This window comes from Branchiostoma lanceolatum, chromosome 1 (assembly GCF_035083965.1).
Source record: "Branchiostoma lanceolatum isolate klBraLanc5 chromosome 1, klBraLanc5.hap2, whole genome shotgun sequence".
Taxonomy (NCBI): Eukaryota; Metazoa; Chordata; class Leptocardii; order Amphioxiformes; family Branchiostomatidae; genus Branchiostoma; species Branchiostoma lanceolatum.
Genome location: NC_089722.1, coordinates 7,529,169 through 7,544,098, shown reverse-complemented (window position 1 = coordinate 7,544,098; position 14,930 = coordinate 7,529,169). Strand labels below are relative to the sequence as shown.

The following is a 14,930-nucleotide window of genomic DNA, read 5'->3' as shown; positions in this document are numbered from 1 at the left end:
TAAAATCAGGAAACCAGCCTGACCGAGACAACCACGTCTAGACGACGGGAGGTAGGACAGGAAGGGAACCAACGACCTCTGGGCCCGTCTGACCTTCAGAGAACATCGTAAAATCTCTTGAAAGACATGATAGTTAATTAAGACCATCAGCTGATATTGATTCTATATGGAAAACTGAGCACGATAATGACACAGTACAACCATAACATATAGGGCAATTTCTCTGGCTTACACAATGTCCTGAATTTATTACTTTTTTAACCAGAAGAGCAAAACCAATCTATTAAGTGTGTTGGTGACAAGAGCTGTGATAATCCACATCCCATGTGTAATATAATTTCACTATTAATCTACAAGGGGAAGACCACATCATTTCTCTTGCTTATGGTTTCAACATGCATATTTGTCATTTCTAAAGGAGCTGCCAAGAAACATTGCTGGCCAAGGGACCATTACAAGCAACACATAGATAAGAGACGAACCCTACAATTTGAGACAAAGAAAGAATAATGTACTTAGTTCTGCAACACTGACTACCACTCTGTTACCCTTCACAAAAACAATGTGCAATTTTCTGCACAGCGAAACTATTATACTTTGCTTCCAAGCGTTTAATTTGTAATCCCTCACTTTCAAGGAAGTTCTTTTGTGATATTTCATCACAAGGAAGGCAAGCTGTGAAAACATCATTTAGTGCATTTTTTTCATGAACAGATCTTGCATTTCAAAGTTGTTCTATCAATACTTTAAAATGAAAGGACTCTACATCAATTTTTCAATGTTAGGTCAAATATAGTTGTGTACTCATTTACATGTTGTATGTCGTGTGAGCAATTTCTTATCGTTCCATAATCTGTTTGTTCACATGAGTCACCCGTGCGTCAAGACCATACACACACAACATTTCTTTGTCCGGTACCAAACACCTGACCACTAACAGGTAACAACTATCCATAGGAATCTTCTGTGGTATCAGCAGGTGAGACACCTGGAAACCAAAGCCACATCAATCCAATTCATTGGTTATGGTTCTTGGGTCATTTTATTTTCAGGAAAAGAACAGTTTTGCTGTCTATAAACCTTAGGGTTTCTCTCATCAGAATTTTCAACCTATCAGCCATAACCCTTTGAAAGAAAAGAAGCTTTGTTTCTAGTAATTCTTTGATCTTTTTTCAAAGAACGGACTGACTAGAGGAAAAAAAGGATTGAATATGCAAACAATTGATCACTGTATCAAAGTTGATGTAGCAGAATTTCTTCTTGGAAAGTGTAAAAGTTCAAAATTGGCCTCTAACAACACAAGAAACCAGAAACTAAATTGCTATGGCCTAAAGAAGGGACACAGAAAAGGAGACAGGTGTTTTCTGTTAAGGTGACATGTACAGGTAAACTCAGGAAGCCACTTTGGTTAGACAGGGTCTAGACAAAGAGGATTCATTGGACATGCCTGACAAAGATAGATTCCCTTTGATCAACTGAAGACAATACACTACTCTTATGTGAAAAACTTAATGCTTCCATGGGAATGCTTTCTCCCCACCATCATTTCTTATAACGAATCCGTAGGGATCATGATGCAGCAACTGTTTTGATTGCAGGTATAATGTGACAAATAAAGAACTGATGAAATAGTTGGCACTTTTCCAAGCTTGAAACCTGTTGTATAAACAAAGCAAAGTGCAAATGAAAAATGGTACCAACTTGAATACCACACTTAGTCTAAAATTTCAAAACTTCCCCCCAGAAACTCAAAATTAATGGCATACCTACAATGAAAGGGTATCAGATTTTTCTTTGTGATAACAACTTTTCTTTTACTAAAGGTCAGAATTTGGATTTGTGCCAATCTTATAAGGGGAGCTTTGACTTGTGGTATCTTTTAAGGAGTGTCTTTAGGAGGAAATGCGTCAGGTTTGCGTAAAACTAGCCCACACACACAACAAACACACCCTATTACATACACCGTATAGATTTCCGACCGTGTTCTTTGTTCCCCTCCAAGTGTAGCCCATTGTCCCCCGCCCTTTTCTGTTGAACAATGACAAAGTCAGGTGTGTAGGTGTGACTTGCTGCTTCATTCTCCATTGTTAAGCAATTTTTCACAGGTAAGAAAATAAGTGTAAACAATGAAGGCGAAATGTCCAAGTATTGTGCTCACAACTAAAAGGTGTTGGTACTGATGTTGTCTTTTTTTGTTGTAATTAGGACAGATCAGTATCCCTTTGTTTATCCAATGGCTTGTCTGTGGAGATAATAACGTGAGGCCCAGGTATTAGCCAATACTGTAAACATAACCATGCTACTTAGTGGCACAACACAGAGACTTTGTGTACAACTATGGTAAGATACACTCAGTAAAGCTTCACTTACTGAACTGATGACAGGCTTAATCCCAGCTACATATCTGCTGGGAAAAGGCTCTATCAAAGTGTTCTTTTGTTCATTGAAAAGTAGTTTGATTGACTGACCAACCTGAAGCTAGCCCTCAATTCGGCCTTCGATTCACAGCCTTCGATCCAGCCCTCGATTGGATTTTGCCGCCCCTAGCCTTCGATTAGAGGGAATAGACAGAACATAGCAACCAATTCAATAACCGATTCGAAAAACCTAGAATCTATGCCGGCTCTCTTAGAACGAATATAAAAGGCAACACAATGATCAACTAATACAAATCACTCAACAAGAAGATATTTACTTGCAAATAATCTCGGAAAGGACATAATATCACGAATTCGGCATAACATAATAGTGACTACTAACAAGGGACACTAGCCCTCGGTTCGGCCGTTGACTGGATTTTGTTCAACAGATTGCAGCGCTATTTGACGTTTTTCTAAATGTGGCCCGTGAACGTGAAAAAGTGATTAGGACACAATGGGTTCTACTGTACATAATGCGAGTATCAAATTCAACAGGCCGGATTTCATGAACGAGCCGCGGGGGGGGGGTCTAACCCTTCAAACGCGGAAAGAAAAGGGTACATAAAAAGGCTTGCTGAACGGGTTGCAACGCTATTGCTGTTTATCTAAATGTGGCCCGTGAACGTAGAATAGTAATAAGGATACGTTGAGATCTAGAGACCTTAATGCAAGTGTCAAATCTAACGGGCCTGATTTAATGAACGAGCCACAGGGGTCTAATCAAGCATCGGTGAAGCTAGCCCTCGATTCGGGCATCGATTGCTTTGGAAAAAAGGGCTTGCTGAACGGATTGCAGCGCTATTGCTGTTAATCTAAATGTGGCCCGTGAACTTGAAAAAGTGATTGGGACACATTGCGATGTAATGTACCTAATGCAAGTATCAAATTCAACGGGTCGGATTTAATGAACGAGCCGCGGGGGGTCTAACCCTTCAAAAGCGGGAAGTGGTTCGCTCATCAAACCCGGCCCATAAAATTTGATACTTGCATAAAGTACTCTAGATCCTAATGTATCCTAATTACTATTTCAAGTTCACGGGCCACATTTAGATAAACAGCAGAAAGCGCTACAAGCCGTCCAGCAAGCCTTTTTTCCCAGGCAAGTCGATGCCCGAATCGAGGGCTAGCTTCACCGGTGCTTGATTAGACCCCCTTTGGCTTGTTCATCAAATCAGGCCCGTTAGATTTGACACTTGCATTAAGTTCTCTAGATCTCAACGTAGCCTAATTTCTATTCCAAGTTCACGGGCCACATTTAGATAAACAGCAGAAAGCGCTGCAATCCGTACAGCAAGCCTTTTTTCCCAAGGCAATCGATGCCCGAATCGAGGGCTAGCTTCACCGGTGCTTGATTAGACCCCCTTTGGCTTGTTCATCAAATCAGGCCCGTTAGATTTGACACTTGCATTAAGTTCTCTACATCTCAACGTATCCGAATTTCTATTTGAAGTTCATGGGCCACATTTAGATAAATAGCAATAGCGCTGCAATACGTTCAGCCAGCCTTTTCCGCTTTTGAAGGGTTAGACCCCCCGCGGCTCGTTCATTAAATCCGTTGAATTTGATACTCGCATTAGGTACATTACATCCCAATGTGTCCCAATCACTTTTTCAAGTTCACGGGCCACATTTAGATAAACAGCAGAAAGCGCTACAATCCATTGAACAAAATCCAATCGACGGCCGAATTGAGGGCTAGTGTCCCTTGTCAGTTGTCACTATTATTTTATGCCGAATTCGTGATATTATGTCCTTTCCGAGATTATTTGCAAGTAAATATCTTCTTGTTGAGTGATTTGGTACTAGTTGATCATTGTGTTGCCTTTTGTATTCATTGTAAGAGAGCTGGCATAGATTCTAGGTTTTTCGAATCGGTAACTGAATTGGTTGCTATGTTCTGTCTATTCCCTCTAATCGAAGGCTGAATCGGCGGCAAAATCTAATCGAGGGCTGAATCGAAGGCTGTGAATCGAAGGCCGAATCGAGGGCTAGCTTCAGCTTGGTATTGACTGAATAGTCAGAGCATTGATTAAAGGTGCCCTAAGCGATTTCAGGGGGTAAAACTTGAAATATTCTGGGGAAAGCAATTCTGTTTGGTGAGGTTGAAATTACATTTACTTCCCTATATTAGCACATCTGCATCATTATTTCATACTTTGGGCGTTTAAAAATAGCACAGAAGCAAGCCACAAAAGGAGTATTTTATTTATTGGGTCCCCCCAAAAAATCAGCCCGGAATCCAGCCGTAACCGTTTTCTGTCGACAATTTTCGGTAACTTCCGGCCGCGTGACGTCACAATGCCCAAGCACATTGAGCCATGACCATGTGATTATTTCTTCGTAAGCGTTCGGGACTTATCGGTCAGAATCGTGCATGTTCGGAAGATTTGAAATGATGGCTGGGCTCCAAGTGCTCAGATTTTCAATGAGTTCCCACCACACAACGACATCACATTTTTGCTACATGATGGTCGATATGCGATGGGATAGTGTTATCTAAACTTACTATGGATAGAAATCAGAAAAAAATTGATTTTGAATATATGACTTTCAGCGCCCTAATATTGCTTAGGTTGCCTTTAAGCTGAATCAAGATATGAACAGCAACCTAAGAACATGAAGAAGAGCATTATCATATTAAAGGATCATTAAACTTCAAGACGACAATATAGTAAAATGCTTTCAGTTTTACTTCTGATAAAAGGTTGGCTCATTTATCCATAGTCTTTCTACACATCTCATCTCACATTCAGGCATCGGTTACTATACAAAATTATGCATTATAAACATTTCTAAATGTCTCTTAAACAGTGTTGTTTCCTTAAGAATATAACAAAAAATGCTCTAAAACTAAAGAAAGACAGTTTGTTTTTATGCTGAACACCCCTGTATTCTGCCCAAAATTTGGTTTAGCCCCACTTAGTGACATTCTCCACCTGTAGTGATATAGGATGTACAAAATGTCCTGAAAATAAGAAAACATGTGTTTCTATGCTGAACACCCCTGTATTTCGTCCAGATTTGGTTCAGTCCCACCTATTGACATTCTCCATCTGTAGCGATGTGGGTACTTTAGGAACACTTAACCCGGATGGTGAATCGGAGATGTGCCCTCAATCACAACATTACCTTCTAAATGACACCATTTCCAAAAAATTACATTTCTGCTGACATAAGACTGTTCTACAGAAAATAGGTCAAGGCACTGATGTAAGAAATTAGGCTCTCTAGCTTTAAGCATTTGAAAGGATACACATTTACAACAAAGTCTGACTGGACAGTCCAGTTTTCTGGATTTGTAGGGCAAGCGCTGAGGGCACGTTCCATATGCCCCCAGCTATTCCCTCAGACAATGGAAAAGTGGGTAATTATAAACAATACCAGGCATTCCCCCATGGGTCACCCACTCTGCTACATTATATGTACCTCAATCTTTTATATGGTTAGATTATGGTTAATTTGCTAGTGCCCTCTGACATTTGGTATGGTCTGATAAAAAAACAGATCATTTTGTTATCTTTGCAGATTATTCAAATGAGGTCTGCAAATTGTTTAAAAGCATTTTCCATACACAAAAGGATTAAAGTATCAACTGTTTTATTTACTCCCAAAAGCTTTGATAGTATCTTTTCCTGTTTTTGCAGCTGATTACATCACAAGTTATCTTTACCAAAAGGGCTGACAAGAAGAAAATGCTGTGCTACAACCCAAATTGATGCTTTAAACTGCAGTTTGAAAGAAACTGGTAGGGGACCAAAGCAAGCCTAGAACAGGAGAGAGATACAAAAACCTGAAGTTCTTCTGCAGTCCCAAGCAAAGCCACAAGAGGGTTCAAAATCTAAACATTTCTTTGATTGGTTAAGACCTATCCACCTACCAAATTTAGGTGAATTTAAAGAATTCATCAATAGCTTCTAGAATTATGCTGCTCCATTGCAAACAAACACTACCACGTTTCAAAAAACATCAACCTTCTTGACAAAAGGAACAACCAGAGTGCTAATCTAGTGTGGCCTGATGTTCATATAGCTCCATCTGCCAGTTGGAGGGGCATAAATATTCCATCCTGAGATTAGCCTTCAGGGAACAACAAGTTAACGCTGAATTATGATAGATAGTCTTATCGGTATGGCAGACACACACAGGGAGACATAAAGGAAACAGTTCATCTGTGGTGATAACGCAGCACAGGTCATACTGTTGATAGCTGGGCAATAGATCATATACATGTATGAGGAGTACTGTAAATTCATTTATATTCGCAGGGACTTAATTTCATGATAGGACGAGAAGAAGAGACGAGAAAGGAGGTTTTAGCAGTGTTTGAAGTTTGCAGAATATACTATTCTGTAGTACAGTAGAAATAGAAAATACCTATTCGCTGTGCCATGATTTTGCGGTAAGAGATCACTGTGAATGGAAGGAAATGAAACCACCACAAACATTTCAAGATCTACAGTCTGTTTTCCCTGTGTTCGGATGCTTGCTGTATCAACTAAAATGTATTGATTTTTTAAAAAAATATCCAATATCAACAATCATCTTTCTCTGTTTTTTTCTTTGCTTAATGAACAACAAAGATTTGCACATATATATAAATTGCTGACAATAGCAAACCCAGCAGCAACTTGAATAAAATTATTCTCTGTTCCAATGTATCAATACCATTCATATGTCAGGGCTGTCTATACCTAATGTATAAGTCTGGGATACTGAAAAGGACTTGTTTATGTTTATCGTACCCTATCTAGCGTCGCCGCTGATGCGTTGCAATCACAAAGATGATTGTGAGATTTACTGATAAGCAATGGAACAATTAGTTAATATCCCACTTGGCCAGCTCCATTCCCAGTGGAGGCCTACGTTTTATTGCTTTCTTCAGTCCTTTTTAGATATTATTCATATTTAGCATGTTTTCAACTTCAATTTCATTCCAGATGCAGTTTGACCTTCAAATTTCTTTTCATTTGAAATGAACTGTCAACATTTGTCTTTCCACATTTAGATTGTAATTAACCAATTTTGTATGCATGAAATGATTTACAAACATTTCATATGGATGTCATATCCAGCTTCAATATGGGTTCGTTGATGATTCCCTCATTTTTCATGTATGAAATTATCTTTTCTCATATTCTAATGGTACCAAGGACTGTGTAATTAGACCAAGTGGCTGCATACAATCCATTTCCATCAAAAGAAATTGCATCCCAAATTTACATATCAATAGCAATAAAGACTGACATTATGCTAATATGGCGGAAAGCTAACGAAGGATTGCATCTCGAATTCGGTTTGATTTTGTGCATTTGTAACAATTATGTCTCGTGGCAACCAATTTTCCTCTCAGAAATACAATCAGCAGGAAGCCAATATTCACAATGACCAATACGCACAAATAACTGTGTGCTATATAATTATCGGTAATGATGTGCAAAATGGAAAAGCTTTCAAGTGATATCATACCAACAAATACAGTAAGATGTTACAGATGTATGGAATACAATTATAACATTAGTACAATCCAGGTCATTGGGTCTGTCAGTTGGAGGTTGGGAGCTTTTTATTGCTTCATTCTGTGCAGCCTATAAAATATGACCTGTTCTATAATGGATCATACCTATTCATTGTGTCAAAGGTCCTTCATCTTTGTCATGTTCTGTTGTGTTGTGTTGTGTTCTGTTGCATTGTTTTCAAAAAATGTTTTCTCCGTAAAAGAAGGACAAGGTCCCAGACATTCTTTTACCCAGATGACGTCTCTTCAAGAATAGGAACCCATAGACCAAGGCATGGCTTTAAGTCTGAAGCACTTGCTTCACTGGCGATACAAACAAAACAGATATCTTCTTCCACAGTGTAAACAAACCACCAAGGTTGTTTGTTTCACAAGAATCAGAGCATTCAGCACCACGGTCATCCCCATGGCAGGGCAGACTTTCCCTCCACATGCTGGTGCACGTGTGTGACTGAACATGCCCATTAACACCTTCTTCTCTAAGGTTATATATGGCCTCCACCAGGCCTTCCTAAGGGGTATGGAACGTAGAATTCGGCCAAAAAAGGCAGTAATTTGCCAGTCCGAGTCAGTCCACGGTAAAGCTAATATTTCCCCCGCCTGTCAGTGAAACCCTCTGGTGGTCAAACTCCCCGGGCAAATATTTCCCTATAGCTGGTGTAGTTAGTCTGGTAGAGACTAGATTATACAGTGTAGGGCAGACATCAGAGTTGGACCCTGCCATTGGACCATAGAAAGTTATCTACAAGAAGATCTATCGGCAGCAATGACATAATCATTGATTCATTTATTTACTGTTTCAAGGATATGGCTTCAAAGCAGTATTATTGGCCAATTGGAAACTGTCAATTGCAAAATTGGAAATTACATAAGAAGCACTGAAACAAGACCCGTTTAAGTACTTGCCCAAATTTCTTTAACTTTTTTCCCTACCAGAAAGTTACAAGGGTCTACTTTCAAACCATGCAAAGAGACGACCTGTTGAGATGTCATTAGAACTGACAGGGTTGGATACCTTTGCCCCTCCTCCCCGCAAATTACATCTGCCTATATAAGATCTTCATGATCTTTGGCACAGTTTCATGATTTGGAATCAAGGTATGATGTTGTGATAAATACTGTAAATTCATTTACTTTTGCTGTGGTTTTATTTTACAAGAGGAGGATTTTGTGCTGTTTTAAATTCGGGGTTGAAACAATCCTGTAGTACAGTATTCAAGGTGTCATAAATTTGCAGTGGAATGGTCACCACGAAAACGGCAAAAATAAAACCACCACAAACATTTCGAGACTGCCATGACCTGACCAGGTGTTTTCCTAAGGGAGACAGATGTTAGCCATTTTCACCTGGTAATTGTCTGTTCTCAACACCTGTAATTTGTCTGAACGTGCAAAATGTTTTGAGGGATAATTGCTGCCCAAGGCTATGGAGAATACTAGTACATCACAAAGAGACCAACCCAAATGTAAATCAAGTCACGTGAACGAGTTCATTGCTTTTTAAATGTTTTACTATGAAAATAAAGAAGTAAAAGATCACAAAAAAAGTCTTGCAAGGCATATTTGGATTAATTGTGCACTGAATAAGTGAGTCCCAAGGACTCACTTATTCACTTTCTGGAAAAAAATGTTTGAAAGAAATTGAAATGTATCTCCTTCAGCTCATTCACTGACCATTTTATACATCTATTACAATATGTCACTGTTATATTCCATTTTTCATTATACATTACATTTAACTTCAAATACACATCTGTAAATGTTTGTTCTGATGGACAACAGGTGTCACTTTTATTTGAAATAGACAGGTTAAAAATACCCACATGTCAAACACTGCTAAGATTATCAGCAATAGTAACCAGCTGTCAAGTCTATATGTATGTTTCAGAAACTTTTCTTTAAAGAAACTTTTCTTTAAGAAACACACACACACACAAGACAATAGATCTAATGTTGAAAGAAGACCTTTTTACACATTGGTTTTCTAAGCCCATCATCAAAAATAATCCAGACTTCCAAGAATCAAAAGTAGGCCAGATTCTAAACCAGGGAACCTAATACTCACAAATTATTACAAAGCAGGTGATACATGCTCTCATCATTCTTGTCTGTGTCATTCAGTACAAAAAACATCTGCAGGTGACTGATTAACTCGTGGTATCTACGGAAACAGCCTGTCAATCACTGTCAATCACACTGTACAGATAGAGATAATCCTGTCAACAACCCAGTCCCATAATGAAGAAGAGGTGACAGATAAACAACATAGAAATGGGCAACAGATGTGACAACTGAGGACCTATGATATTGGAGAAAAAGACAACATTTTTAAAGACTAAAAACTTAATTAAGTATGTCATGTCGAAACCACTGGTTACAGTAGCACTTTGCAACAAACCTGAAATACAAGTTTAACAACAAAATATTCTTCCATTACTTAACTCAAGGAGGTTACTTGCTTAACTACAGTAATTTCATTTATTTTTGTGAGAACTTAATTTCACAGAGGCAGGGGAAAGGATGTTTTTGTGGCGTTTTATGTTCACTATTGAAACAATACTGTAGTGCAGTAAAGATACATAACATACATGACCGGTATTATGACTTAGTGGTGAGAGGTCGCTGCGAAAATAAAACCACTACGAACATTTCAAGATCTACTGTATTACTTTTATTGGGCTGAAAAGTTGAAATCAAAGGGTACTGTTTGTGACTCATGGAAACACCCTGTGATCAGTTGGGTTCGCCCACCACCAGTTCTATTGCTCACCGACCTTACAATCTTTTAAGGGTCACCTCACTCTTTAGGCATTTTTATGTTCTGACTAAAACAGGGGACATCCCAGATGTAGTGGAAGTAACTATATGGGACGGATCAGAAAGGTTTGGAATGTGTAAAAGAATGTCCGCACAATTTTGAAGGTCAATACTGCATGCAACATTTTTTTCCGATCAAGTTGGTTTCTTCATATGGTGTGTCAAGTTTCTTGTCTGGTTTTGAGGAATTGTCCAATTTCTACATTTCTATCTGATCTTACCTCCCTCAATGTTTCTTGGTCTATCCCTGATATCTATAGGAAATATCCACAAAAAGGTCAAATTCAAACCTTCATCTTGGGTGACAGACATAACATTCCTCCAAGCTGCTCATTAAAACCACTTTTCCCACCTTGTTGTGAAATTCAAGACTCACTATTGGAAGACAAATCCGCTATTACCTCTCGCATTTCTTTTAGATACCTAAGTTTTAGATAGAACAGGTGCTTCAGATCACATCTGTGTAATCTTTTTGCATGTTATTTCACATACAACAAATGCTTCATCAAGCATCTCCTTGCGAAAGACCACACTGAAACTGCTTTGTAAGTTTTCTGAAATTTATTTAGTTTTCACAACAATGTAAATGTTGGACTCAAGGAACCTACTGTGCAAATGTTACAAAAACCAACATCCCGTCATTAAATTCAAACATTTATTGGCAAAGTCCTTGCTATCTTTGCTGCCAAAAAGAATAACTAAAGATTCGCCACTGAAAAAATGGAAACATGGAAACTCTTACAAACTATCCATACTGCAGATAGTGTAATCTAAACTTAGACAATGTACACAAAGAGTTTTCATGTTTTCATTCATTGTCTCCTCAGCTCTTTTCCCCTGACAAAACAGTCTGTAAATGTCGGCCTGTCACAAGACTGTTTTCAACAGTTTGAACATTCCTAAACCTTCAGTAAGGAAAGACGTTTGTAAACTTTCAAACGGTACGAGTAGATTAACATTCTTCATGGTTGCTTTTTCCTGTCTATCCATCTGAGCTGTTGATACAGCCATGCGGGTCTTTTTTGTCCCCATGTTTTCAGTGTACAATCGGTAATTTCAAGCGCAGTTCTGCATGAATAATAAGTACCGTGTGCACCATTACCAAGACAAACACACTGCTGGTTCTGTCACAAATCATACAGATGTGAAAATAGACTTCAAGTAAACTACATACTGGTGAGCAACTGTTTCAACAATAGTTAAGCTTTACTTTCATAACAATTGTCTGTTGACAGCCATTTCAAAGACTGAGATGCTCTGACACTTTTCTTCTGATCGCTTAAGGGATTATCTAAGACGGCATAATGTGAAACCAAGGCAGGGCAACTCTGGCAGATGCAAAAGAAGTGATATTACACTATATGAGCTCTGACAAACAGTTCTAGAAATTGATTTTCTGTCAGATTCTAGATAAACCTGTCTGAATTTGAAAAGGCCACGAAATATTGTCAAAAGTTAAGCCCTACTACTACTAGTTCAAAGGCTGATCATAAAGCAAGGTTCAAATTGGCCCTGACAATGGAAGGATTGAAATGTCGTCATCCAGTACGGCATCAGACCCCATAGTCAAAGACATGCTGCTTACCTTTCCCCGCCATTGTATAGCAGTCCACCATCCTGTAATACCCATTCTTGGGGAGGACCTACATACCTATTGAAGTCGGTAAAAAGGCCTTGTTTTTACCTGTAAATATCCTTATTAGAACACCCGTAATTGTACATCTAATGCCGAAATAACCCCTATTGCATGTAACTCACAATACGGTACAGACAACAACCTGTCACCTGTGAAATATGGGACAATCCTCTGAGTGCAAATCTCAGGGTAAGCCTGCATGACCTTTCTATCTAAACCCCACCTTTTACTGCATAACACCATCATTGTTCTATTACCTTGCATTGGCACGCACATGTAGAGAGAACTACTCTAGAAACAGTAACAAATCAATACCTTGTCTAGTCTGACTAAAAATAACTACATCCCCAAGGCTCCTAGATTGAGAGAAAGGTCTAGCTTTGGGGGATTTGCTTGATATTGTTGTCAGCCACGAGATGTGGCTTTGATGTAAAACTCGGTGCCCTAACATGCTGACATCAAAGATAGTTGGAGGTTTATGTAACTGCAAAATTCCTTTGATCTATATCAGTTTTGAAATAAATTTTTTCCCCAAAATACAGCAGTGAACAGTACATTCTGCATTTTCCTTCAGCAATTTTTTCACAGCACTCGTGGCATTTTTCTTCCAAATATCACCATCTTGAATTCTACCTTGTCCACATAGAAGTTCAAAAGCAAGGTAGGGGAGACAAAGCTACTTTTCAACATTCAATTCCCACTGACCTGACTTACAGTTTCAATACAGAGATGCCTCCTATTGTTTTTCCTCTGAAGTACAACACATTGGATGATGACACCAACCTGTCTTTCCTTGTTGAGCAGAGACCTCTATTGGTAAAAAGCAGCAGTGCAGGATAGCTTATACTTCATTTTACTTTTGGTTGACATCAATGTACATGTAGTTTTATTTCAAAACTGAATATTTTTGCATTTGCCAAACAGAACTGTTGAAAACAATGAAATATTTAAACAATAATTGTGCAATGATACGGTGAACAATGTAGAAGATTCAAAACTAAAGCTTTGAAAGCCCTGCTTTTTTATTCAGTCCCCTGTAACAATAAAGTTAAGTCCTGCAAAAAAGGAACCTCAGTGGACTAGTCACGCAGACCAAATGCTGAAACTTCATCAGCTAGCTTTTTCCTTGCCAAGAAGGCACATGTTCTTTTGCTCACAGCACTCACAACACCAAACACCCACTATTAGATACCCATCGCTCACAGCAATTATCTTCAACAATGTTTGCTGGAGCTCCTGAACAGTTTACCCAGAGCATTCCCCTACCATTGGCAGATGAGGGTAAATAGATCTGTCTTCATGGCACAAGACAGGGATACATAAAACCCAGAACAAGAGTCATGCACATGACCTGCACATGAAATCCTCTCTCTCTAGACATCAATGCATCCTTTTTAAGTAAAGTGTAGGCTTTCCATCCTATTAGCATCACTAAGGAGACCACAAGAAGAGGCCTAGCATACTATTAAACCATGGTTGGCAACATTCAAGAATAACTTAAAGCAAACTTTCAGATGAAGATATGGAGATTATGAAGGGCCTCAAGTATTCGTACGATTATTCGTTCAATTAGGCTGCTCTATGGACACCAAGATTCTCAAACATGTAATTGAAAAGAATTCACTTTTTGGTATCATACCTTCACAGGTCATTCCTACACCCAACTTTTCCATCTGCTTCCCGGCTTCTTAGCCTACAGTTACATCTGGCACAAGCACCTGATGAGCCTATAAGTAACGTTTCACGTGACCCCATAATTTGTCCTTTTCAAGCCTGGCTTGCTGTGGACTAAGTCGGTAAACAGTTTTAAATCCTCCACTGGTGCCAGGACTTCTAGAGACTCAGTGGCAAAGTGCTACATTATCAGCGCTGGTGACAAACGTAATGAATGACAAGGGTCAGGGGCCCGGGCACTCAAACACTGGAGATTTGGTGCCACATTCTGAGAGGATGTTTGAATAGATCAAACAGTGATTGTAGATGGGGAACATGCCTACTGTGGGTGGGCGAACACCACTTAACAGTTGGAAATATGCAAATGTTTAAAAGTTTCATGATTCTATGTCAGACTATCACTAAAAGATATGCTATGACAATGTTTATTTTATCACAATAAAGCATCGAAATTGTGTCACATTCTGAGAGGATGTTTGAATAGATCAAACAATGATTGTAGAAGGGGAACATGTCTACTGTGGGTGGGCGAACACTACTTAACAGAAAATACGCATTCAAATGTTTCAGGGTACAAAGTTTCATGATTCAATGATTATCACCAAAGAAGATGATATTACATAGCATCTTTTATCACAATAAAGCATCAAAATTGTAAAAATGTCAGAGAAGTTTGAAATCACTTTATTTTTTCAATGAGATATAACTTCTGGCTCTTCCTTTAATGATTTACTTACATAGACAAGTCATTATCTCTGTATAAGTTTGCTGTGAGCAAAGATTCAATTTGAAAAAGTAGATGATGACAATCTACGACATTTTCTCAAGAGGCAGAAAATCTCTGTCAAATAAAACAATCTCCTCAGCA

General features: G+C 38.7%; 1 protein-coding gene across 2 annotated transcripts in view; it reads right to left on the bottom strand.

Annotated features, from left to right (window-relative positions):
• The window catches only part of LOC136430455 (actin remodeling regulator NHS-like), a 97,899-nt gene that overhangs the window by 57,388 nt on the left and 25,581 nt on the right, over nucleotides 1–14,930 (bottom strand). The window lies entirely within an intron of this gene.